Raw genomic sequence first — 22256 nt, 5'->3', positions numbered from 1 at the left:
TTACATCTACTATTTGCAACTGAGAATTTCAATTTCTTGCAAATAAAAATCAATTCATCTTAATTGAGCCTTGTGGCTTAACTAGCACAAGGGCCCGTGCGTTGCATCGGGTAGTACAAGATCATATATTCGGTGATCATAAGTCCTTCCAAAAAGGTTTGTTGGGCCTCTATTTTGGGTGAGAACCATAGTCATACTGCATACACATACAAAGTAACAGTTGACTAAATGCAGAATTGCTCATAAAGTCACTATCTAGCTCAGAAAGTCATTTACATTTGAGAGCATCATCGATGTAGTCTTTATTTTCTCAACTGGATAACAGTTCCTCATCGTCACCAGCTACACAATATGAAATGTGAATAAAAGGCTGCATTAAGATTTAAGGGAGAAGAAACCCAGGGAAGTTTAACCCTGTTCTTAAATGGCCTCATGTTGTTATTCTTGGCGCGCTTCACATAATGATCACGCTTCAGGTGAAAATCTGACAGCATGGAATTAGAAACTGGTTATTTGTACAAATAATGGACCATGTGCATGAAAATCTGGCCCTTTTGTGTGTGACTCAGTTCCTATTAAAAAAAAGTACAGCAACACACTACTTGAACTAATATGGGAAATCGCTGAAAGATGTCGCTATGCTTGGCCAGTGTCACAAGACGATAATTCTCAGATACTACCTACGAATATAGATATACTTTCTTGTGTCCATAACAATAATGACTTGAGCTTATCGAATGATGCTAGACAAGGTTAGTGTCCTTCTGGCATTGTAAACTGAAGGCGAATTTGCAACAACTAAAGGAAGGACCGAAGATATGAGAAGCTCCTATAGTGGATGCTTGAGGAGATCAAACATGGCGATCATGGTTATGGGAACCCTGATGACATCATCTTGATCCTCCAGCAATCTAGGGATGGGGTCTCTGGCGAAGGGTTCAAAGCTCTGCCCAAACTTGAAAAATAATGAATGGATGCTCGTGTTCGCTGCCCAAACTTGAAAAATCACATAGACCATGTAAGCAAGATCTTGGCTGGGCTCTTGAGATCACATAAACCATGTAAGCATTAGGTAGAGCGGAGCTTACACGACAAATGAAATAAGTTGACACATTATATGCTCAATCAATTTTCCGATCTTCCCTCCAACGAGATACTACCTACGTAGAAGTCAAATCAATAAATGTTACTCTTGTTGTGAAGTTCAAAAACGAATCTCAGGTGTACTGAATAGAAAAACACAGTGGGTAGCATAGTACTCGTCCACGATTTTCTATCACATATTATATATTTCTTCCTCTCTTCTAGTCAAAACATGTTGATCTTCTATGAATGGATAGTTGTGTTTGTTAAGGGAGTTATTTATCAATATGGAAAATAAAAATTATAGTAATTCTTTTAAAACAAGAAAAGTAGCATCAATAATAATAATAATAAACAAATGAACAGGCACTCAATAAGCAAGAATGATAACAAGGATGAAACATGCACCTCTACATATCAGTTTAAAATTTAGTACTACTCCGTCCGTTTCTAAATATTTGTCTTTCTAGAGTTTTCAACAAGTGACTACATATGGAGCAAAATGAGTGAATGCACACTTTAAAATATGTCTATATACATGCATATGTGGTAGTCCATTTGAATCTCTAAAAAGACAAATATTTATGAACGGAGGGAGTATTACTCATTGTTGAGTATCATGATTATTAGGAAAGACGAGATAGACTAGGATTTGTTCTGGCTTGTCTTGTACTTCAAGTAGATCATTGTACTCCTATATATATGGCCACGAGGCTCAAGCAATACATCAAACAACTATTCCACCAAATCTCTCTCTCCCTTCTAACATGGTATCTATCGCAAGTCGATCCTAAACCCTAGCCGCCGCCGCTTCCGCACCTGCGCGCCGCCCCCTGGGCGGTCGGCCTTCATGACCGCCGCCGGGGGCCGCGCCGCCCGTACCTAGGGTTCGTCCGCCGGTCGTGTTGACCGGCTGCCCTAGAGAGTCTTTTCCCCGAGCCATGCTCCGGGTTTTTTTCTCTCCCACCAATCATCTTGATCGCGCGGTTTCTTTTTGGTTTTCCGATCTATTCTTGATCGGTTTGCGTTGCCCACCGCCGCCGTCGACCCCGAACGCATCTACTCCGACCCCGGCGCGACCCGCCGGCCTCTCCTCCGACCCGGTGGCCACGCGCGCCGAGGCGGCCTGTCAGGGCCAGCCGCCGTCCGCGCGTCGGTCCGCCCGTCGCCTGCACCGGTCGTCACCGCCCTGCTCCGACCGGGACACCTGCATCGCCCCGATCCGGCGGCCTCGTGCCATGCGACGACCAATCATAGTCGTTGCTTGCGCGCCGACTCGCCCATCAATCCACATCATCCGCCTCCGCCGCGTCTGCACGGCGGCCCGGCGGTCTACCTCGCCGGCCTCGTCCTCCGTTGCGTTGGGACGACTGCGTCAGGCTCGTCGTCTGCCTCAATTCGGGCGCCGATGCTTCGTTGGTCGCTTGGGCCTCGCTGCCCGGGCGCCGGCGTTGCTTTGGCAGCCCGGGTGCCGGTGCTGACAAGCTCGTCCGCACGACACCCCATGCCGTCCATCGTCGCCGGCCTCATCTAGGACTCCGCCGTCACCCCGCCTCCACCGAGCGGCGTCCCCGACCTCGTACGCGATCGGCTTGATCACCCGCTCGCCGCTGCGATCCACCCCATCTATGCCGCGCGACCAGCCTGGCCCATCGGTTGCGTGATAACCCACAAGTGTAGGGGATCGCAACAGCTTTTGAGGGTAAAGTATTCAATCCAAATTTATTGATTCGACACAAGGGGAGCCAAAGAATATTCTTGAGTATTAGCAGTTGAGTTGTCAATTCAACCACACCTGAATAACTTAGTATCTGCAGCAAAGTATTTAGTAGCAAAGTAGTATGATAATAAAGGTAACGGTAGCAAAAGTAAAGATAAATGTTTTTGGGGGTTTGTAGTAGTTGAAATAGGAGCAACGGAAAAGTAAATAAGTGAAGAACAATATGTGAAAAGCTCGTAGGCAATGGAGCAGTGATGGATAATTATGCCGGATGCGATTCCTCATGTAATATCTATAACATAGGGTGACACAGAACTAGCTCCAATTCATCAATATAATGTAGGCATGTATTCCATAAATAATCATACGTGCTTATGGAAAAGAACTTGCATGGCATCTTTTGTCCTACCCTCCCGTGGAAGTGGGGTCCTAGCGGAAACAAAGGGATATTAAGGCCTCCGTTTAATAGAGAACCGGAACAAAGCATTAGTACATAGTGAATACATGAACTCCTCAAACTACGGTCATCACCGAGAAGTATCCCGATTATTGTCACTTCGGGGTTGTCGGATCATAACACATAATAGGTGACTATGGACTTGCAAGATAGGATCAAGAACACACATATATTCATGAAAACATAATAGGTTTAGATCTGAAATCATGACACTCGGGCCCTAGTGACAAGCATTAAGCATAGCAAAGTCATAGCAACATCAATCTCAGAACATAGTGGATACTAGGGATCAAACCCTAACAAAACTAACTCGATTACATGGTAAATCTCATCCAACCCATCACCGTCCAGCAAGCCTACGATGAAATTACTCATGCACGACGGTGAGCATCATGAAATTGGTGATGGAGGATGGTTAATGATGACGACGGCGACGAATCCCCCTCTCCGGAGCCCCGAACGGACTCCAGATCAGCCCTCCCGGGAGAGATTAGGGCTTGGCGGCGGCTCCGTGTTGTAAAACGCGATGAAACTTTCTCTCTGATTTTTTTCTCCCCGGACGTGAATATATGGAGTTGGAGTTGAGGTCGGTGGAGGTCCAGGGGGCCCACGAGATAGGAGAGCGCGCCCTACAGGGGGGCGCGCCCCCCTGTCTCGTGAACAGGCCCTGGGCCCCCTGGTCTTGATTCTTTCGCCAAAAATTCTTATTAATTCCAGAAAGTGCCTCCGTGGATTTTCAGGACATTCCGAGAACTTTTCTTTTCTACACATAAAACAACATCATGGCAGTTCTGCTGAAACAACATCAGTCCGGGTTAGTTTCTTTCAAATCATGCAAGTTAGAGTCCAAAACAAGGGCAAAAGTGTTTGGAAAAGTAGATACGTTGGAGACGTATCAACTTCCCCAAGCTTAAACCTTTGCTTGTCCTCAAGCAATTCAGGTGATAAACTGAAAGTGATAAAGAAAAACTTTTACAAACTCTGTTTGCTCTTGTTGTTGTAAACATGAAAAGCCAGCATTCAAGTTTCAGCAAATATTATGAACTAACTATACTCATAATAACACTTAGGTCTCACAATTACTCATATCAATAGCATAATCAGCTAGCGAGACATAATAATAAAACTCGGATGACAACACTTTCTCAAAATAATTATAACATGATATAACAAAATGGTATCTCGCTAGCCCTTTCTGTGACCGCAAAACATAAATGCAGAGCACCTTTAAAGATCAAGGACTGACTAAACATTGTAATTCATGGTAAAAGAGATCCAGTCAAGTCATACCCAATATAAACCAATATAAATGAATGCAAATGACAGTGTGCTCTCCAGCGGGTGCTTTTAATAAGAAGGGTGATGAATCAACATAAAAGTAAATAGATAGGCCCTTCGCAGAGGGAAGCAGGGATTTGTAGAGGTGCCAGAGCTCGATTTTAAAATAGAAATTGAATAACATTTTGAGCGGCATACTTTCGCTGTCAACACAACAACTATGAGATGGCTGTATCTTTCATACTACATGCATTATAGGCAGTTCCCAAACAGAATGGTAAAGGTTTATACTCCCCTAACCACCAACAAGCATCAATCCATGGCTTGCTCGAAACAACGAGTGCCTCCAACATACAATAGCCCTGGGGGAGTTTTGTTTAATTATTTTGATTTGCTTTGATCTTTTTGGATCATGGGACTGGGCATCCCGGTTACCGGCCCTTTCTCGTGAATGAGGAGCGAAGTCCACTCCTCTTGAGAATAACCCACCTAGCATGGAAGATATAGGCAGCCCTAATTGTAACATGAGTTGCTCGAGCATACAAAACAGAATTTCATTTGAAGGTTTGGAGTTTGGCACATACAAATTTACTTGGAATGACAGGTAAATACCGCATAGAGGAAGGTATAGTGGACTCATATGGAACAACTTTGGGGTTTAAGGAGTTTGGATGCACAAGCAATATTCCCACTTAGTACAGGTGAAGGCTAGCAAAAGACTGGGAAGCGACCAATTGAGAGAGCGACAACAGTCGTAAACATGCATTAAAATTAATTTACACCGAGTACAAGCATGAGTAGGATATAATCCACCATGAACATAAATATCGTGAAGGCTATGTTGATTTGATTCAACTACATGCGTGAACATGTGCCAAGTCGAGTCACTCAATTCATTCAAAGGAGGATACCATCCCACTATATCACATCATAACCATTCTAATAGCATGTTGGCACGCAAGGTAAACCATTATAACTCATATCTAATCAAGAATGGCACAAGCAACTATAATCTCTAGATGTCACTGCGAATATGTTTACTTCATAATAGCTGACTCAGGAACGATGAATCATCATATTTACAAAAACAAGACAGGTCGAGTTCATACCAACTTTTCTCATCCCAATAAGTCCATCATATATCGTCATTATTGCATTTCACTTGCACGACCGAACGATGTGTATAATAATAAGAGTGCACGTGCATTGGACTAAGCTAGAATCTGCAAGCATTCAACTCAAAAGAGAAGACAAATAATATGGGCTCTAAGTTAAATAAACAATCATGCATATAAGAGCCACTAAGCATTTTTAATATGGTCTTCTCGACCCCCAAAGGAAAGAAAAGAAAAGAAAACTATTTACACGAAAAGCTCCCAACAAGTAAGAAGAAGAACTATAAATCTTTTTGGGTTTTCATTTTAATTTCTACTACAAGCATGGAAATTAAACTAACTATTTTTTTGTTTTTTTCTTAAGGTTTATCAAACACACAAGAATAAAACTAGAAAAAGAAATTTAAACTAGCATGGATAATACAATGAAAGAGTATGAGCACCGACGACTAGTGTGTGAACATGAATGTAAAGTCGGTGAGAAATACGTACTCCCCCAAGCTTAGGCTTTTGGCCTAAGTTGGTTTAATACCAATGACCGCCTGACTAATATCCATAAGTGAAACTGGGGTTGTACTGTAACATCCCAAATTTTCAATTTGGAATGTTATACATTAGATCAAATGCATTACATATTTTTCTTGCTTTTGTCGATCCTAGAAATTTCACGCAACTCAAGGACCCTCGGAGAGAGTTGGAGGTTTCAAAATTTTCATAATTGAGTTCTCTCGAATTATGAAAAAAAGGATCATTTGATTTTATTTATTTCATCTTCAAATAATTTTTCCAATATCAAATAAGAGAGGGAATAATATGACTTTCCCAAAATTTAGGAAAAATGAAGATTTAATAAATAAATCAAATTTTGGATTTTCTCAGAGTTTATTTGCCTTAGGGAAAAATGCGTGTTTTCAAAAATTGCATTTTAGGCCCCGAGTAAAAGTTCATTTTGTTCGACTCATTTTTAGGACTCGGGGAAAATTTACTTTGTAAATTTTGGAGTTCGTTTAGATTTTATTTTATTCGTTTTTCTGCGCGCGTTATATAAAAAAAATATAGGCAGCGCCCGACTGGGCCAAGGGCCCAGCCGAGCCGGCCCAGTGCCCCGCCCTCCCGCGCGCGCGCGCAGCACCGCCGCCGCCAGCCGAGTCCGGCCCGGACTCAGCACCGCCGCCGCCGCCTTTGCTTGCCCCCTCCCCCAAGCAACACCCCCTCTTATAAATACCCCAGCACCCCCCTCTCCTCCCAAGTCGTCGCACCCCGCAGCAGCAGCAACAGCGCAGCCCAGCAGCCGCCGCCGCCGCGTCGCCGTCGTCCCGCCGCCTAGCCGCCGCCCCGCCGGAGCCCCGCCTCGTCGAGGTAGCCGCGCCGCGCCACCCTCCCCCTCGGTTCGGTTTTTTTTATAAAAACCGTTCCGGTTTTCTTTTTCGTTGTTTCGGTTTTTTTTCGAAACCCTAGATCGGTTTTTATTTCCGGTTTTGTTGTTTAGCGAGCGTTCGCCGGACCGTTCGTCTTAACGAACGTGATCACCGGTTATTCCCTGTTAACGAACGTCCGTTCGTTTAACCGTTCGTCGTTTTTCTTTTAGTCGGATTTATTCCGCTATTTTCTGATCGTGATTTCAGATCCGATCTTCGTTCTAGTTTATCTTCTCGCTCGTTTATCGGAATCAGGTGATTCAAGCGCCTGGAGTTTCGTTTCGAAACCGCCGTTCCGACTAATCAACTTAAACAAAGTTTTGCTACTGTAAAAATTTGACCTAGTTTCAACTTGCTAGAACCGAGTTGTCTTCTTTTTGACTTTCGTTGCTTTATTTGATTTGATTCTTTTTGCAACCAGGGTTCTTAAGTTGAACTCTCTGGTTAGATCTTTTATTCGAGTTTTACCTGTGCATTAGATGAGTACTTATTGTATGCTTGTTGTTTGTCTGCGATAGATCACCCAGAGTGCGCCGCTTGTTACTTCGAATCTCTAGGTTTCGCGGATCATCAACAAGGCAAGTAACACTTGATCATACTTTTTCTACTACCCAGTTTTTATGCATTAGATAAATCCTCAAACATTGCATGATTAGGATCTAATTAAATTGTGGGATGGGAAGTAGATGAGGTAGTACCTATTACCTGTTTTACTTATGAAACCTTTGGGAGTTACTTCTGCGTTTGCTTATTATGCCATGCTATGCTAGTAGACGTGGATTGGGTGAGTGAATATCCATGACAGATGTGAGATTGTTAATTAATGGTTTATCTAAGGTGGCAACTTAAATACACATCTGGGTGGATTGAGGCACCTGGGGTATCCAGTGATTGCCTGTTTTTTTGGAAATCCCGGGGTTACCGTGTGATTTTCCTATGGACCGCCACCCAGGCTCAAAGGGATCATAAGATAATTCATGCTAGTAACTTCCGTGTGCAGCCACAAGCCATTATGGGCTCTGGCATAGTTGACTAAGTCGTGCGAACTCTTATAGTGGTAGACTAGCAGATGTAGGGGATGTAGGTGTACCGGTCTACCCATCGTAAGGTGCTAGCGCTTCTGAAAGACTATGTCTCGGTCATCCGTTTCTCAAACACCATGTAGTGCGAGAAACCAAACGGAGGCGATCGAGTCTTGTGGGGAAAAGTGCGCAAACCTCTGCAGAGTGTACAAACTAATCATGATTAGCCGTGTCCCCGGTTATGGACATCTTGAGTATCTAGTACTTGAATATCATGTGAATCTCAACATGTTACTCTAATTTAATATTGTTGGGTTTGTTAATGATTACTTTTAATTGGGATTGAGGATGCTGTCAACCATTCTCAATGTTTAACAACCACCATGATAGTTAAATAAATTTATTCCTTTGCAGTAGGGAAAAATTGGCTTTATGCAAAAACTGTAACCATAGAGCTTTTCCACCAGCCATATATGCATATAGTATAGGCTTATCATTCATTATTCTCTATGTGTTACATTGCCAGCATATTCCATGTGCTGACCCGTTTTCGGGCTGCAACTTTCATGTTGCAGACTTTTCAGACGACGAGTAAGGTGCTTTTAGGTCGTGGTTCTATACTCAGTGATGCCGTTGGAGTTGATGGACTCACTTATCTTCCAAGTCTTCCGCTGTTATCGTTATTAGATGGCCTTAAGCCATGATTACTGTAATAAGTCCTCTTTTGGGACATCAATGTAATAAGTGTGTGATTGCTACTTTTTTATAAATCCTTCGAAGTACTGTGTGGTGTCAGCATTACTGATCTAGGGATGACACCTGAGCACAGAGACTTGACCATCTGAGGTCGGGTCGCTATAGAGATGGTATCAGAGCACATGCTGACTGTAGGAAACGACCACTAAGTTAAAGCCATAGATCACTATTCTCTTCTCATTTTCTAACTCCTCATCTTTTCTACTCTTTTAGGATGACGGACGCAAAAATCAAGTACGCTCAACCAGATGAAGGCACACCTTTTGGATTCCACTTGAAGGAAGTCGCCAAGTACCTGAACATTGGACTACCAAGCTTCACCGGGACTTTCAACGCCACTCTGCCTGAAGAGGAGCGCTGGAAGATTCAAGCTCACGTTCCGGGAAGGACATTCGCCCCAATCACCAAGCCTATAGATAGTGTTTTCAGTGCACCAACCTGGAGTCTGGGAAAGAGCATGGCAGCTCATATCACCATGGGACGCATTGGAGAAGTTTATCAAGAAGACCTCAAGGACACTATCTACCAGATTTGCAGACACCGGGATGAACAATGGGAGATAGTCAGCACCAAGAAGGATAGATCCATTGCAGCTTTCATCCAGGAGCTAAACCAGCACATCCGACGCCAGGAGAACCAGATGTGCAATGATATGATAGAGTTGAAGAATGCGAAGGGAAGGATCATTGAACTTGAAGGAGAGCTGAAGTCTACACGCAAGGACTACATGGACGAGATCGTAGCTGTAGTAAGGCACAATAGCGATCTTAAGTATGAGATTGAAGAACTCAAGAAGAAATTAGCGCTCAAGAATGAAGACAAGTACGTCGACTGTCCGAGCAACTACATCATCATCGACGACACCGATTCGGATCCAAGTGGACCCGACTTTGAAGACGAAGCTGGAGCAGACATCATGGAGTCTTCCACCGGTTCAAATTAATAGATGACCCCCACATATTAGTAGTATTTCCCTCCATGTAAACATTATAGTACAAGCACTTTTGCGATAGTTAGAACCGCTGTATGCCCTTTGTTTGAAATGAATGAAGTGATTTTGTGTGCATTTGTCTCATGAGCATTTGGGTAGTGTTTTCTCTTTAGACCTCACTCTATTCTGAATTTCTCGTCTTTTCTAAACCCTTCAGATCCCTCTGAGATGCGACCCCGAGTTTGTTTTCCCGCCAGAGATCACTCAGTTGATTCAGCAGCAGAATACTTTGATTCAAACATTGGTACAGAACCAAGGCAACAACAACAACAACCCACCACCACCACCACCTGCGGATCACTTGACCCGTTTCCTTAGGTTGAATCCGCCGGTGTATTCCAGTAGCACCGAGCCGATTGTAGCAGATGACTGGCTCCGCAAGATAGGAAGGGAGTTGACCACTGCAGGATGTACAGATGGTGAGAAGGTGAAGTTTGCTGCACATCAGCTGGACGGACCCGCAGCAGCATGGTGGGAGAATTTCACAGCCACTTACCCTGTAGACACTGTCACATGGGATCAGTTTCAGCAAGCTTTCCGCACTGCCCATGTTTCAGCAGGAGCTATGGCCATGAAGAAGCGTGAGTTTCGCAACTTACGCCAAGGAGGAAGGACTGTTGGCCAGTATGTGGATGATTTTAGTAAGTTAGCACGTTATGCCCCAGATGACGTTGCTACAGACGCAGCTAAGCAGGAAAAGTTTCTGGAAGGACTGAATGATGAGTTAAGCCTGCAGTTGATGGTAGCAAGATTCAATAACTACCAGGAGTTGGTAGACCGCGCCATCATGATTGAAGGAAAGCAGCAGCAGATTGAGAATCGCAAGAGGAAGTATGGGCAGGGGAAGTATAACTTTGGAGCCCAGCAGAAGCCCCGTTATACCCCTAAATAGGGAGTTCAGTTTCAGCATACCCATGGAGGAGGTAGTTCGCACAACTATAATGGCCACAAGAATGGTAATGAGAATGGAGGAAGCAACGGCCAGAACTGGACCACACCATCAACCCCAGCCAAGAAAGACCTGAGCCATGTCACCTGTTACAAGTGTTCCAAGACCGGACATTATGCAAATGACTGTCCCGAAGGCCAAGGTGGAAATGGAAGCTCTGGAAAGAAGCGAAACCCTTTCAATAGGGGACAGGTGAACCACATTGATGTGGAGGAGGTTGAAGCTCCGCCCGATGCAGTAATCGGTAAGTTTTTGGTTAAGTCATTTACTGCACTTGTTCTTTTCGATACTGGTGCATCGCATCCATACATATCAAGGGGATTTGTAGAAAAGTATAGTCTGCCTACTCAGATTCTTAAAACCCCTATGCTAGTAAGCTCACCAGGAGCAGAGTACATGGCCAGACAAGGATGTTTTCAAGTGCCATTGAGTATAGGAAGGCATGTATTCCCGACGGATTTGATCATTCTGGAATCCCAAGGATTGGATGTGATTCTCGGTATGGATTGGCTGTCGATGTATGGAGGAAACATCGATTGCGCAAGTAAGACGATTTTGCTCACAACGCCAGAAGGAAGAAGGATTAGGTATGTATCACAACATGGACCAAATAGGAATCAAGTAAATTCCTTATCAGGAGTTGTGCAGGAAGAGGTACCAGTGGTGAAGGATTACCCTGATGTATTTCCTGAGGAATTGCCAGGAATGCCACCGGATAGAGACATTGAGTTTTTGATTGAGCTTTTGCCAGGTACAGGCCCTATATCGAAGCGACCATACAGGATGCCCGCACAGGATTTGGCGGAAATCAAGAAGCAGATCAAGGAACTATTGGATAAAGGTTATATACACCCAAGTTCTTCGCCTTGGGGATCACCCGTACTCTTAGTGGAGAAGAAGGATGGAACGTTAAGGATGGTTGTTGATTACCGTGGATTGAATGAAGTAACAATCAAGAACAAGTACCCACTACCAATGATAAATGATCTGTTTGATCGTTTGCAAGGAGCTAAAGTGTTTTCCAAGATCGATTTGCGATCAGGGTACCATCAGTTGAAGATTCGAGAGCAGGACATACCTAAGACAGCATTCACCACAAGATATGGACTGTATGAGTATACCGTTATGTCATTTGGACTGACTAACGCACCTGCCTATTACATGAACCTGATGAACAAAGTGTTTATAGAGTTTTTGGATAAGTTCGTCGTGGTGTTCATTGATGATATTTTGGTTTACTCGAAGAATGAAGAGGAACATAAGGAACATTTGCGATTGGTTTTGGAGAAACTAAGGGAACATCAGTTATATGCCAAGTTCAACAAATGTGAGTTTTGGCTAAAGGAAGTTGGATTTCTTGGACATGTTATATCCGGAGAAGGGATAGCAGTTGACCCCACAAAGGTTGAGACCGTAACCAAATGGGAAGCACCAACGACAGTTGGAGAGATCCGGAGTTTTCTTGGACTCGCAGGATACTACCGGAGATTCATTGAGAATTTCTCAAGGATTGCAAAGCCTATGACGGAGTTGCTGAAAAAGGATACCAAGTTCATATGGACTGAGGATTGTGAGGCAAGTTTTCAGGAGTTGAAGAAAAGATTGGTTACCTCACCAGTGTTAATTTTGCCAGATCAGACCAAGGATTATGAGGTGTATTGCGACGCTTCACGTCGAGGACTTGGAGCAGTGCTTATGCAGGAAGGAAGAGTTGTTTCGTATGCTTCACGACAACTGAAACCTCATGAATTAAATTATGCCACACATGATTTGGAGTTAGCAGCCGTAGTGCATGCATTGAAGACATGGAGACATTTCCTCATTGGAAATCATTGTGAGGTGTACACGGATCACAAGAGTTTGAAGTACATTTTCACGCAGAAAGAGTTAAACCTTAGACAAAGGAGATGGTTGGAACTCATCAAGGATTATGATATGAGATTGCATTATCATCCCGGAAAGGCTAATGTAGTAGCTGACGCATTGAGCCGCAAGAGCCATGTCAATACGCTGATGACGGGAGAGATACCAAAGGAGTTAGCAGAAGATCTTCGTGAGCTATGTTTGGAAATAGTTCCGAGAGGCTATGTAGCAGCATTGGAGATTCAGTCTACCTTGATGGATAAAATCAGGGAAGCTTAGAAAAATGACAAAGAGATCGCGGATATAAAGAAGAAAATGAGCGAAGGAAAAGCAAAGGGATTTCGTGAGGATGAGCACGATACCCTATGGTTTGAGGACCGTGTTTATGTGCCAAATGACCCGGAGATCAGGAAGTTGATTCTGCAAGAGGCACATGATTCACCCTATTCGATTCACCCAGGAAATACCAAGATGTATTTGGATTTGAAGGAAACGTTCTGGTGGACCGGAATGAAGAAGGATATTGCGGAGTATGTAGCAGTTTGTGATGTATGTCAGAGAGTGAAGGCAGAACATCAGAAGCCAGCAGGATTGTTGCAACCATTGCCGATACCCGAATGGAAGTGGGATAAACTAGGCATGGATTTCATCACGGGTTTGCCAAAGACTCGTTCAGGCTATGACTCGATTTGGGTTATAGTCGACCGCTTGACGAAGGTAGCTCATTTCATTCCAGTCAAGACTACCTATAGCAGTGCTAAGTTGGCAAAGATATACATGACCAGAATTGTGTGTTTGCACGGAGTTCCGAGGAGTATCGTATCAGATAGAGGAACCCAATTTACCTCAAAGTTTTGGAATCAGTTGCATGAAACATTGGGAACCAGGCTGGAATTCAGTACAGCTTTTCACCCACAGACAGATGGACAGACTGAGAGAGTCAATCAGATTTTGGAGGATATGCTGAGAGCTTGTGCACTAGATTATGGATCTAGTTGGGACGATAACTTGCCGTATGCAGAGTTTTCTTATAACAACAGTTACCAAACCAGCTTGAAGATGGCACCTTTCGAAGCTTTATACGGAAGGAGGTGCAGGACACCGTTGTCATGGGACGAAGTTGGAGACCGTCAGTTGTTTGGACCAGATTTGATTAAGGAGTCTGAACAGAAAGTTAAGTTGATTCGCGATAGGCTCAAGGTAGCCCAGTCCAGACAGAAAAGCTATGAGGATTCAAAACGCAAGGAGATAGAAATGAAGTTGGAGACAAAGTTTACCTTAGAGTATCCCCACTTCGAGGAGTTAAGCGTTTTGGAGTTAAAGGAAAATTAGCACCACGTTTCGTTGGACCGTATAGGATCTTGCAACGCATGGGAGAAGTCGCTTATAAGTTGGAATTACCAGAAGGACTGTCAGGAGTTCATGACGTATTCCATGTTTCTCAGCTGAAGAAATGTCACGCCGAGATGGCGGAGGTACCGCTAAGAGATACAGTGCCACTTGAAGCAATTCAGTTGAAGGATGATTTAACATATGAGGAAAAACCCCTCAAGATTCTCGAACGCGCCAGCAGGGTTACCCGCAGCAAGGTTATCAAGCTTTGCAAGGTTCAGTGGAGCCACCACACTGAGGATGAAGCCACCTGGGAGAGAGAAGAAGATTTGCTCAAGGACCACCCTCACCTATTTTCTAGCCAACCCGAATCTCGAGGGCGAGATTCATCTTAAGGGGGGTAGGTTTGTAACATCCCAAATTTTCAATTTGGAATGTTATACATTAGATCATCATGCATTACATATTTTCTTGCATTTGTCGATCCTAGAAATTTCACGCAACTCAAGGACCCTCGGAGAGAGTTGGAGATTTCGAAATTTTCATAATTGAGTTTTCTCGAATTATGAAAAAAGGATCATTTGATTTTATTTATTTCATCTTCAAATAATTTTTCCAATATCAAATAAGAGAGGGAATAATATGACTTTCCCAAAATTTAGGAAAAATGAAGATTTAATAAATAAATCAAATTTTGGATTTTCTCGGAGTTTATTTGCCTTAGGGAAAAAATGCGTGTTTTCAAAAATTGCATTTTAGGCCCCGAGTAAAAGTTCATTTTGTTGGACTCATTTTTAGGAGTCGGGGAAAATTTACTTTGTAAATTTTGGAGTTCGTTTAGATTTTATTTTATTTGTTTTTCTGTGCGCGTTATATAAAAAAAATATACGCAGCGCCCGACTGGACCAAGGGCCCAGCCGAGCCGGCCCAGCGCCCCGCCCTCCCCCCGCGCGCGCAGCGCCGCCGCCGCCAGCCGAGTCCGGCTCGGACTCAGCACCGCCGCCGCCGCCTTTGCTTGCCCCTCCCCCAAGCAACACCCCCCTCCTATAAATACCCCAGCACCCCCCTCTCCTCCCAAGCCGCCGCACCCCGCAGCAGCAGCAGCGCAGCCCAGCCGCCGCCGCCGCCGCTTGCGCCGCCGCCGCCGCCGCGTCACCGTCGTCCCGCCGCCTAGCCGCCGCCCCGCCGGAGCCCCGCCTCATCGAGGTAGCCGCGCCGCGCCACCCTCCCCCTCGGTTCGGTTTTTTTATAAAAACCGTTCCGGTTTTCTTTTCGTCGTTTCGGTTTTTTTCAAAACCCTAGATCGGTTTTTATTTCCGGTTTTGTTGTTTAGCGAGCGTTCGCCGGACCGTTCGTCTTAACGAACGTGATCACCGGTTATTCCCGGTTAACGAACGTCCGTTCGTTTAACCGTTCGTCGTTTTTCTTTTAATCGGATTTATTCCGCTATTTTCTGATCGCGATTTCAGATCCGATCTTCGTTCTAGTTTATCTTCTCGCTCGTTTATCGGAATCAGGTGATTCAAGCGCCTGGAGTTTCGTTTCGAAACCGCCGTTCCGACTAATCAACTTAAACAAAGTTTTGCTACTGTAAAATTTGACCTAGTTTCAACTTGCTAGAACCGAGTTGTTTTCTTTCGCCGTTTGACTTTCGTTGCTTTATTTGATTTGATTCTTTTGCAACCAGGGTTCTTAAGTTGAACTTTCTGGTTAGATCTTTTATTCGAGATTTACCTGTGCATTAGATGAGTACTTATTGTATGCTTGTTGTTTGTCTGCGATAGATCACCCGGAGTGCGCCGCTTGTTACTTCGAATCTCTAGGTTTCGCGGATCATCAGCAAGGCAAGTAACACTTGATCATATCTTTTCTACTACCCAGTTTTTATGCATTAGATCAATCCTCAAACATTGCATGATTAGGATCTAATTAAATTGTGGGATGGGAAGTAGATGAGGTAGTACCTATTACCTGTTTTACTTATGAAACCTTTGGGAGTTACTTCTGCGTTTGCTTATTATGCCATGCTATGCTAGTAGACGTGGATTGGGTGAGTGAATATCCATGACAGATGTGAGATTGTTAATTAATGGTTTATCTAAGGTGGCAACTTAAATACACATCTGGGTGGATTGAGGCACCTGGGGTATCCAGTGATTGCCTGTTTTTTTGGAAATCCCGGGGTTACCGTGTGATTTTCCTATGGACCGCCACCCAGGCTCAAAGGGATCATAAGATAATTCATGCTAGTAACTTCCGTGTGCAGCCACAAGCCATTATGGGCTCTGGCATAGTTGACTAAGTCGTGCGAACTCTTATAGTGGTAGACTAGCAGATGTAGGGGATGTAGGTGTACCGGTCTACCCATCGTAAGGTGCTAGCGCTTCTGAAAGACTATGTCTCGGTCATCCGTTTCTCAAACACCATGTAGTGCGAGAAACCAAACGGAGGCGATCGAGTCTTGTGGGGAAAAGTGCGCAAACGTGCAGAGTGTACAAACTAATCATGATTAGCCGTGTCCCCGGTTATGGACATCTTGAGTATCTAGTACTTGAATATCATGTGAATCTCAACATGTTACCCTAATTTAATATTGTTGGGTTTGTTAATGATTACTTTTAATTGGGATTGAGGATGCTGTCAACCATTCTCAATGTTTAACAACCACCATGATAGTTAAATAAATTTATTCCTTTGCAGTAGGGAAAAATTGGCTTTATGCAAAAACTGTAACCATAGAGCTTTTCCACCAGCCATATATGCATGTAGTATAGGCTTATCAATCATTATTCTCTATGTGTTACATTGCCAGCATATTCCATGTGCTGACCCATTTTTGGGCTGCAACTTTCATGTTGCAGACTTTTCAGACGATAAGTAAGGTGCTTTAGGTCGTGGTTCTATACTCAGTGATGCCGTTGGAGTTGATGGACTCACTTATCTTCCAAGTATTCCGCTGTTATCGTTATTAGATGGCCTTAAGCCATGATTATTGTAATAAGTCCTCTTTTGGGACATCGTTGTAATAAGTGTGTGATTGCTACTTTTTTATAAATCCTTCGAAGTACTGTGTGGTGTCAGCATTACTGATCCAGGGATGACACCTGAGCACAGAGACTTGACCATCTGAGGTCGGGTCGCTACATGTACTGAGATGCAGAGGCAACAACCTCCTGAGCAGCAGCGTGTTGGCGAGCTGCCTCCACTCCCCTCTCGTATTCAACTGCTTCCTCCCTGGTGACAACATATCTTCCTTTTGCCTGATAATCAAAAAGGTAGGGAGCAAGAAGAGTAACAGGGTCGACGTTGCGTCTGTCATAGATTAGTCGATAATGGAGGAATTGTTCATTCCTCTCAAGAAAATGATGATTAAACATAGCTTCTTTATCCAAATAAACAGGAGGTAAAATCATATCCCCCTCTCGTGGGGCTATATTAAGATAATTAGCCACACGGGTTGCTTAAATTCCTCCAAATAAATCTCCCTTTCTACTATTATTCTGCAACCTACGTGCAACTATTACCCCCAAGTTATAACCTTTATAACCTAAAACATCACTCTTGAGGACACACAGATCAGGGACACACATGTGACAAGCTTCGTCTTTACCGTTAATGCATCTACCAATAAAGAGAGCAAAATAATGTATAGCAGGAAAATGAATGCTCCCTATTGTGGCTTGTGCTATGTCCCTAGATTCTCCCACAATAATACTAGCAAGAAAGTCTCTAAATTCAGATTTGCGAGGATCATTAATATTACCCCACTGCGGGAGTTTGCAAGCAGTTGTGAAATCCTCTAAATCCATGGTATAAGATGTATCATAAATATCAAACATGACATTAGGAGAATTATGCGTACAGTTATATTGGAACCTCGCACAAAGGAATCTGTCAATTGATAGTACCGAGGACACTTATCTTGTAAGAAGTCCTCCAGCTCGGCATTACGCACATACGCGTCAAATTCCTCCTTGAAGCCTGCTTCGACCATAAAATCATCGGATGGCCACTCACAAGCCTGTACATTTGCGTCCCTCGGCAATTCAACATCTTGCTCACGTATAGCAATCCTTGGCCCTTTCTTTGCCGAGGAACCACCTTGGTACATTCTTCTAAACATAATTCTTTTTCTGAAAATTTCTGAAATTTTAGTAACTTCAAAATAAAAGTGAATAAAACTAAACAAGATTGATAGCAACAACTCCTACAAGTGCCTAGAGCCTATATCATGCACTGGAATTGCTTGGGACCTCAAAAATTTAACATGCAAGCTCAAGAACATGGTCACCTATGCAGCAAAAATTTGCAATGGATAAAGCACTAGAACAAAAACTAATTGGACCAATGGAGGAGTCACATACCAAGCAACAATCTCCCAAAGCAGTTTTGTGAATGGAGCTTTGAGCAAGGAGATCGTAAATCACAGCAAGATGAGCTAGAACTCGTGCTTGAGCTGGATGGGGATTTTTTTGGGTAGAAGATGAAGTGTGTGGGTGCTGGCATAAGTGGAGGGGGGGCTACCAAGGGCCCACGAGACAGGGGGGCGCGCCCTATAGGGAGGCGCGCCCTCCACTCTCGTGGCCTGGTGCTTGCCCCTCCTGCAGTGATTTCAGTGCCTAAAATCCTCAAATATTCCCGAAAAAAATTTGCAGGGCATTTGGAGCACTTTTATTTTCGGACTATTTTTTATTGAACGGATAATTCAGAAAACAGACAGATAATACTATTTTTGCTTTATTTATTTTAAATAACAGAAAGTAAAAAGAGGGTACAGAAGGTTGTGCCTTCTAGTTTCATCCATCTCGTGATCATCAAAATGAATCCACTAACAAGGTTGATCAAGTCTTGTTAACAAACTCATTCCGAATAGCAGGGAACCTGAGAAATTTCGAATAACACTAAGTTACCTCAACGGGGATATGGAAATCCCCAACAATAAGAATATCATACTTTTTCTTGACAGTAGGGAGAGGAAATTCAAAACCTCCAATAATAATAGTTGGAACTTGTCCAATAGAATTGATGCTATGAACTTGAGATTGTTTCCTCGGAAAGTGTACCGTATGCTCATTACCATTAACATGAAAAGTGACATTGCCTTTGTTGCAATCAATAACATCCCCTGCAGTATTAAGAAAAGGTCTACCAAGGATAATGGACATACTATCGTCCTCGGGAATATCAAGAATAACAAAGTCCGTTAAGATAGTGACATTTGCAACCATAACAGGCACATCCTCACAAATATCGATAGGTATAGCAGTGTATTTACCAGCCATTTGCAAAGATATTTCAGTAGGTGTCAACTTATTCAATTCAAGTCTACGATATAAAGAGAGAGGCATAACACTAACACCGGCTCCAAGATCACATAAAGCAGTTCTAACATAATTTCTTTTAATGGAACATGGTATAGTTGGTACACCCGGATCTCCAAGTTTCTTTGGTATTCCACCCTTAAAAGTGTAATTAGCAAGCATGGTGGAAATTTCAGCTTCCGGTACCTTTCTTTTATTTGTGATGATATCCTTCATATACTTAGCATAAGGATTTACTTTCAGCATATCAGTTAAGCGCATACGTAAGAAAATAGGTCTAATCACTTCAGCAAAGCGCTCAAAATCCTCATCATCCTTTGACTTGGATGGTTTAGGAGGAAAGGGCATGGGTTTCTGAACCCATGGTTCTCTTTCTTTACCGTGCTTCCTAACAACACCTCTTATCATAACATTGATTCTTTGATTGTGGGTTATCAAGATCAACAGCAGGTTCAATCTCTACATCATTGTTTTTGCTAGGTTGAGCATCAACATGAACATTATCATTAACATTATCACCAGGTTCATGTTCATCACCTGATTGTGTTTCAGCATCAGAAATAGAAATATCATTGGGATTCTCAGGTGTGTCTACAGTAGGTTCACTAGAGGCATGCAAAGTCCTATCGTTCTTCTTCTTCTTCTTTTTAGAAGGACTAGGTGCCTCTAAATTATTTCTCTGAGAATCTTGCTCGATTCTCTTAGGGTGGCCTTCAGGATACAAAGGTTCCTGAGTCATTCTACCAGTTCTAGTGGCCACTCTAACAACAAAGTCATTTTTATTATTTAATTCATCAAGCAAATCATTTTGAGCTTTGAGTACTTGCTTAGCTTGAGTAGCAACCATAGAAGCATATTTGCTAACGAGGTGAAGTTCATCTTTAACTCTAGCCAGATTATCACTTACACGTCCTATCTCAAAAGCATTATTCTTTAACTCTCTACCAACATAAGCATTAAAACTTTCTTGTCTAGCTATATAGTCATCAAATTCATCTAAGCACGGGCTATGAAATTTAGTAGAGGGGATTTCAACTTTATCATATCTATAGAGAGAATTTACCTTTACTACCTGTGTCGGGTTATCAAGACGATATGGTTCTTCAACAGGCGGTATATTAAGACCATGTATTTCTTCAATAGGAGGTAAATTCTTAACATCTCCAGCTTTAATACCTTTTTCTTTCATTGATTTCTTTGCCTCTTGCATATCTTCAGGACTGAGAATAAAACACCTCTCTTCTTCGGAGTGGGTTTAGGAATAGGCTCAGGAGTTGGCTCAATTGGTTCAGGAATTGCCTCAGGAGTTGGCTCAGGAAGAGTCCAATTATTTTCATTAGTCAAGATATTATTCAATAGTAATTCAGCTTCGTCGACTGTTTTTTCCCTGAAAACACAACCAGCACAACTATCCAAGTAGTCCTTGGAAGCATCGGTTAGTCCATTATAAAAGATATCAACTATTTCATTTTTCTTAAGAGGATGATCAGGCAAAGCATTAAGTAACCGGAGAAGCCTCCCCCAAGCTTGTGGGAGACTCTCTTATTTGATTTGCACAAAATTGTATATTTCCCGCAAGGCAGCTTGTTTCTTATGAGCAGGAAAATATTTAGTAGAGAAGTAATAAATCATATCCTTTTTTTGCATGGTAATACATGTCTCATTCATATCATAAAGATTAAAGTACAAGTCACATAAGGACCGACATGACAAAACTGAAAAGATAGCAGAACATCTCTGAGCTTGACACCAACGCCCATCACCTGCCTCCGGCACCACGACAGCAACCACCGAAGAAAATAATGATGGATTACCTCCTCACCCGAGCTCGACGCGGCTCCATCGCTGATATGCAGCTTCGCAGACCTCCAAGGTGGCTCACCAAAAGTGAAGCCCTTACCGTTGAATGAATCAGACCGGGGCAACACCCCGGACACGTCATCGAACTCCAGATCTAGCACCCCACCGCGACTAAGACGTCGCGGAAGGAAACCATACCTGCCATCCATGAACCACGAACCCAACACATGTTCCGTCTTCCAGATGTCGTCGATGCAGACCACAATCTGCATCCGCTCCTGGACTACCTCCCAAGCTCCGCGCCGATGCTGGAGCAAACGCCGGTGCAACGGCGGAGCCCGAGGACACAGGTCCATCACGAGGATGCCGCCGCCGCCACGCCATCCTTGCTTGAACAGACTGGTTTCCAAATCCATCCCCAACCATAGGACCAATGGCCTTGTCAAGGAAGGATCCGAAGAATCTTTATTCAGCGTTGTCATTGTCGCCGCCGAAACAAAGACGATGAACAGCCTAAAAATCTAAACTACTAGGGAGTAAAAATGATCCACACGCGTGGATCCGGCGACCCCCCTCACCACTGACAACTGAGGTCGCCAGCGGAGGGGAGCCGCCGGAGGACGGCGCTGAAAGATTGGGTCTCCTGGCGGCGGCTAGGGTTCCAGCCGCCAGGGACAGGAGGAAATCATATCCTGGGGACTACGCACACAACCAAGAGCAAGAGAATTATACCAAGTCTTAGCATCACCCTTTAATGAGAACGGAAATATCTTAAGGATATAAAAATAGCGAGACTTCTCATCATGAGTAAACAGGGTAGCTATATCATTCAACTTGGTAAGATGTACCACAACAGTTTCAGATTCCAGGCCATAAAAAGGATCAGATTCAACTAAAGTAATAATTTCAGGATCAACAAAGAATTCATAATCCTTATTAGTAACACAGATAGGTGAAGTAGCAAAAGCAGGGTCAGGTTTCATTCTAGCATTAAGAGACTGTTGCTTCCATTTAGCTAATAATTTCTTAAGATCATATCTATCATTGCAAGCAAAGATTTCCCTAGCATCTTCTTCATTCATAACATAACCCATAGGAACAATAGGCAATACATAATCATTGGGAGAACCTTCATCATCACTATCATCAAT

The sequence above is a fragment of the Triticum aestivum genome, chromosome 3B, assembly GCF_018294505.1.
Source record: "Triticum aestivum cultivar Chinese Spring chromosome 3B, IWGSC CS RefSeq v2.1, whole genome shotgun sequence".
NCBI lineage: Eukaryota > Viridiplantae > Streptophyta > Magnoliopsida > Poales > Poaceae > Triticum > Triticum aestivum.
Note: the sequence above shows the minus strand (reverse complement) of the source record.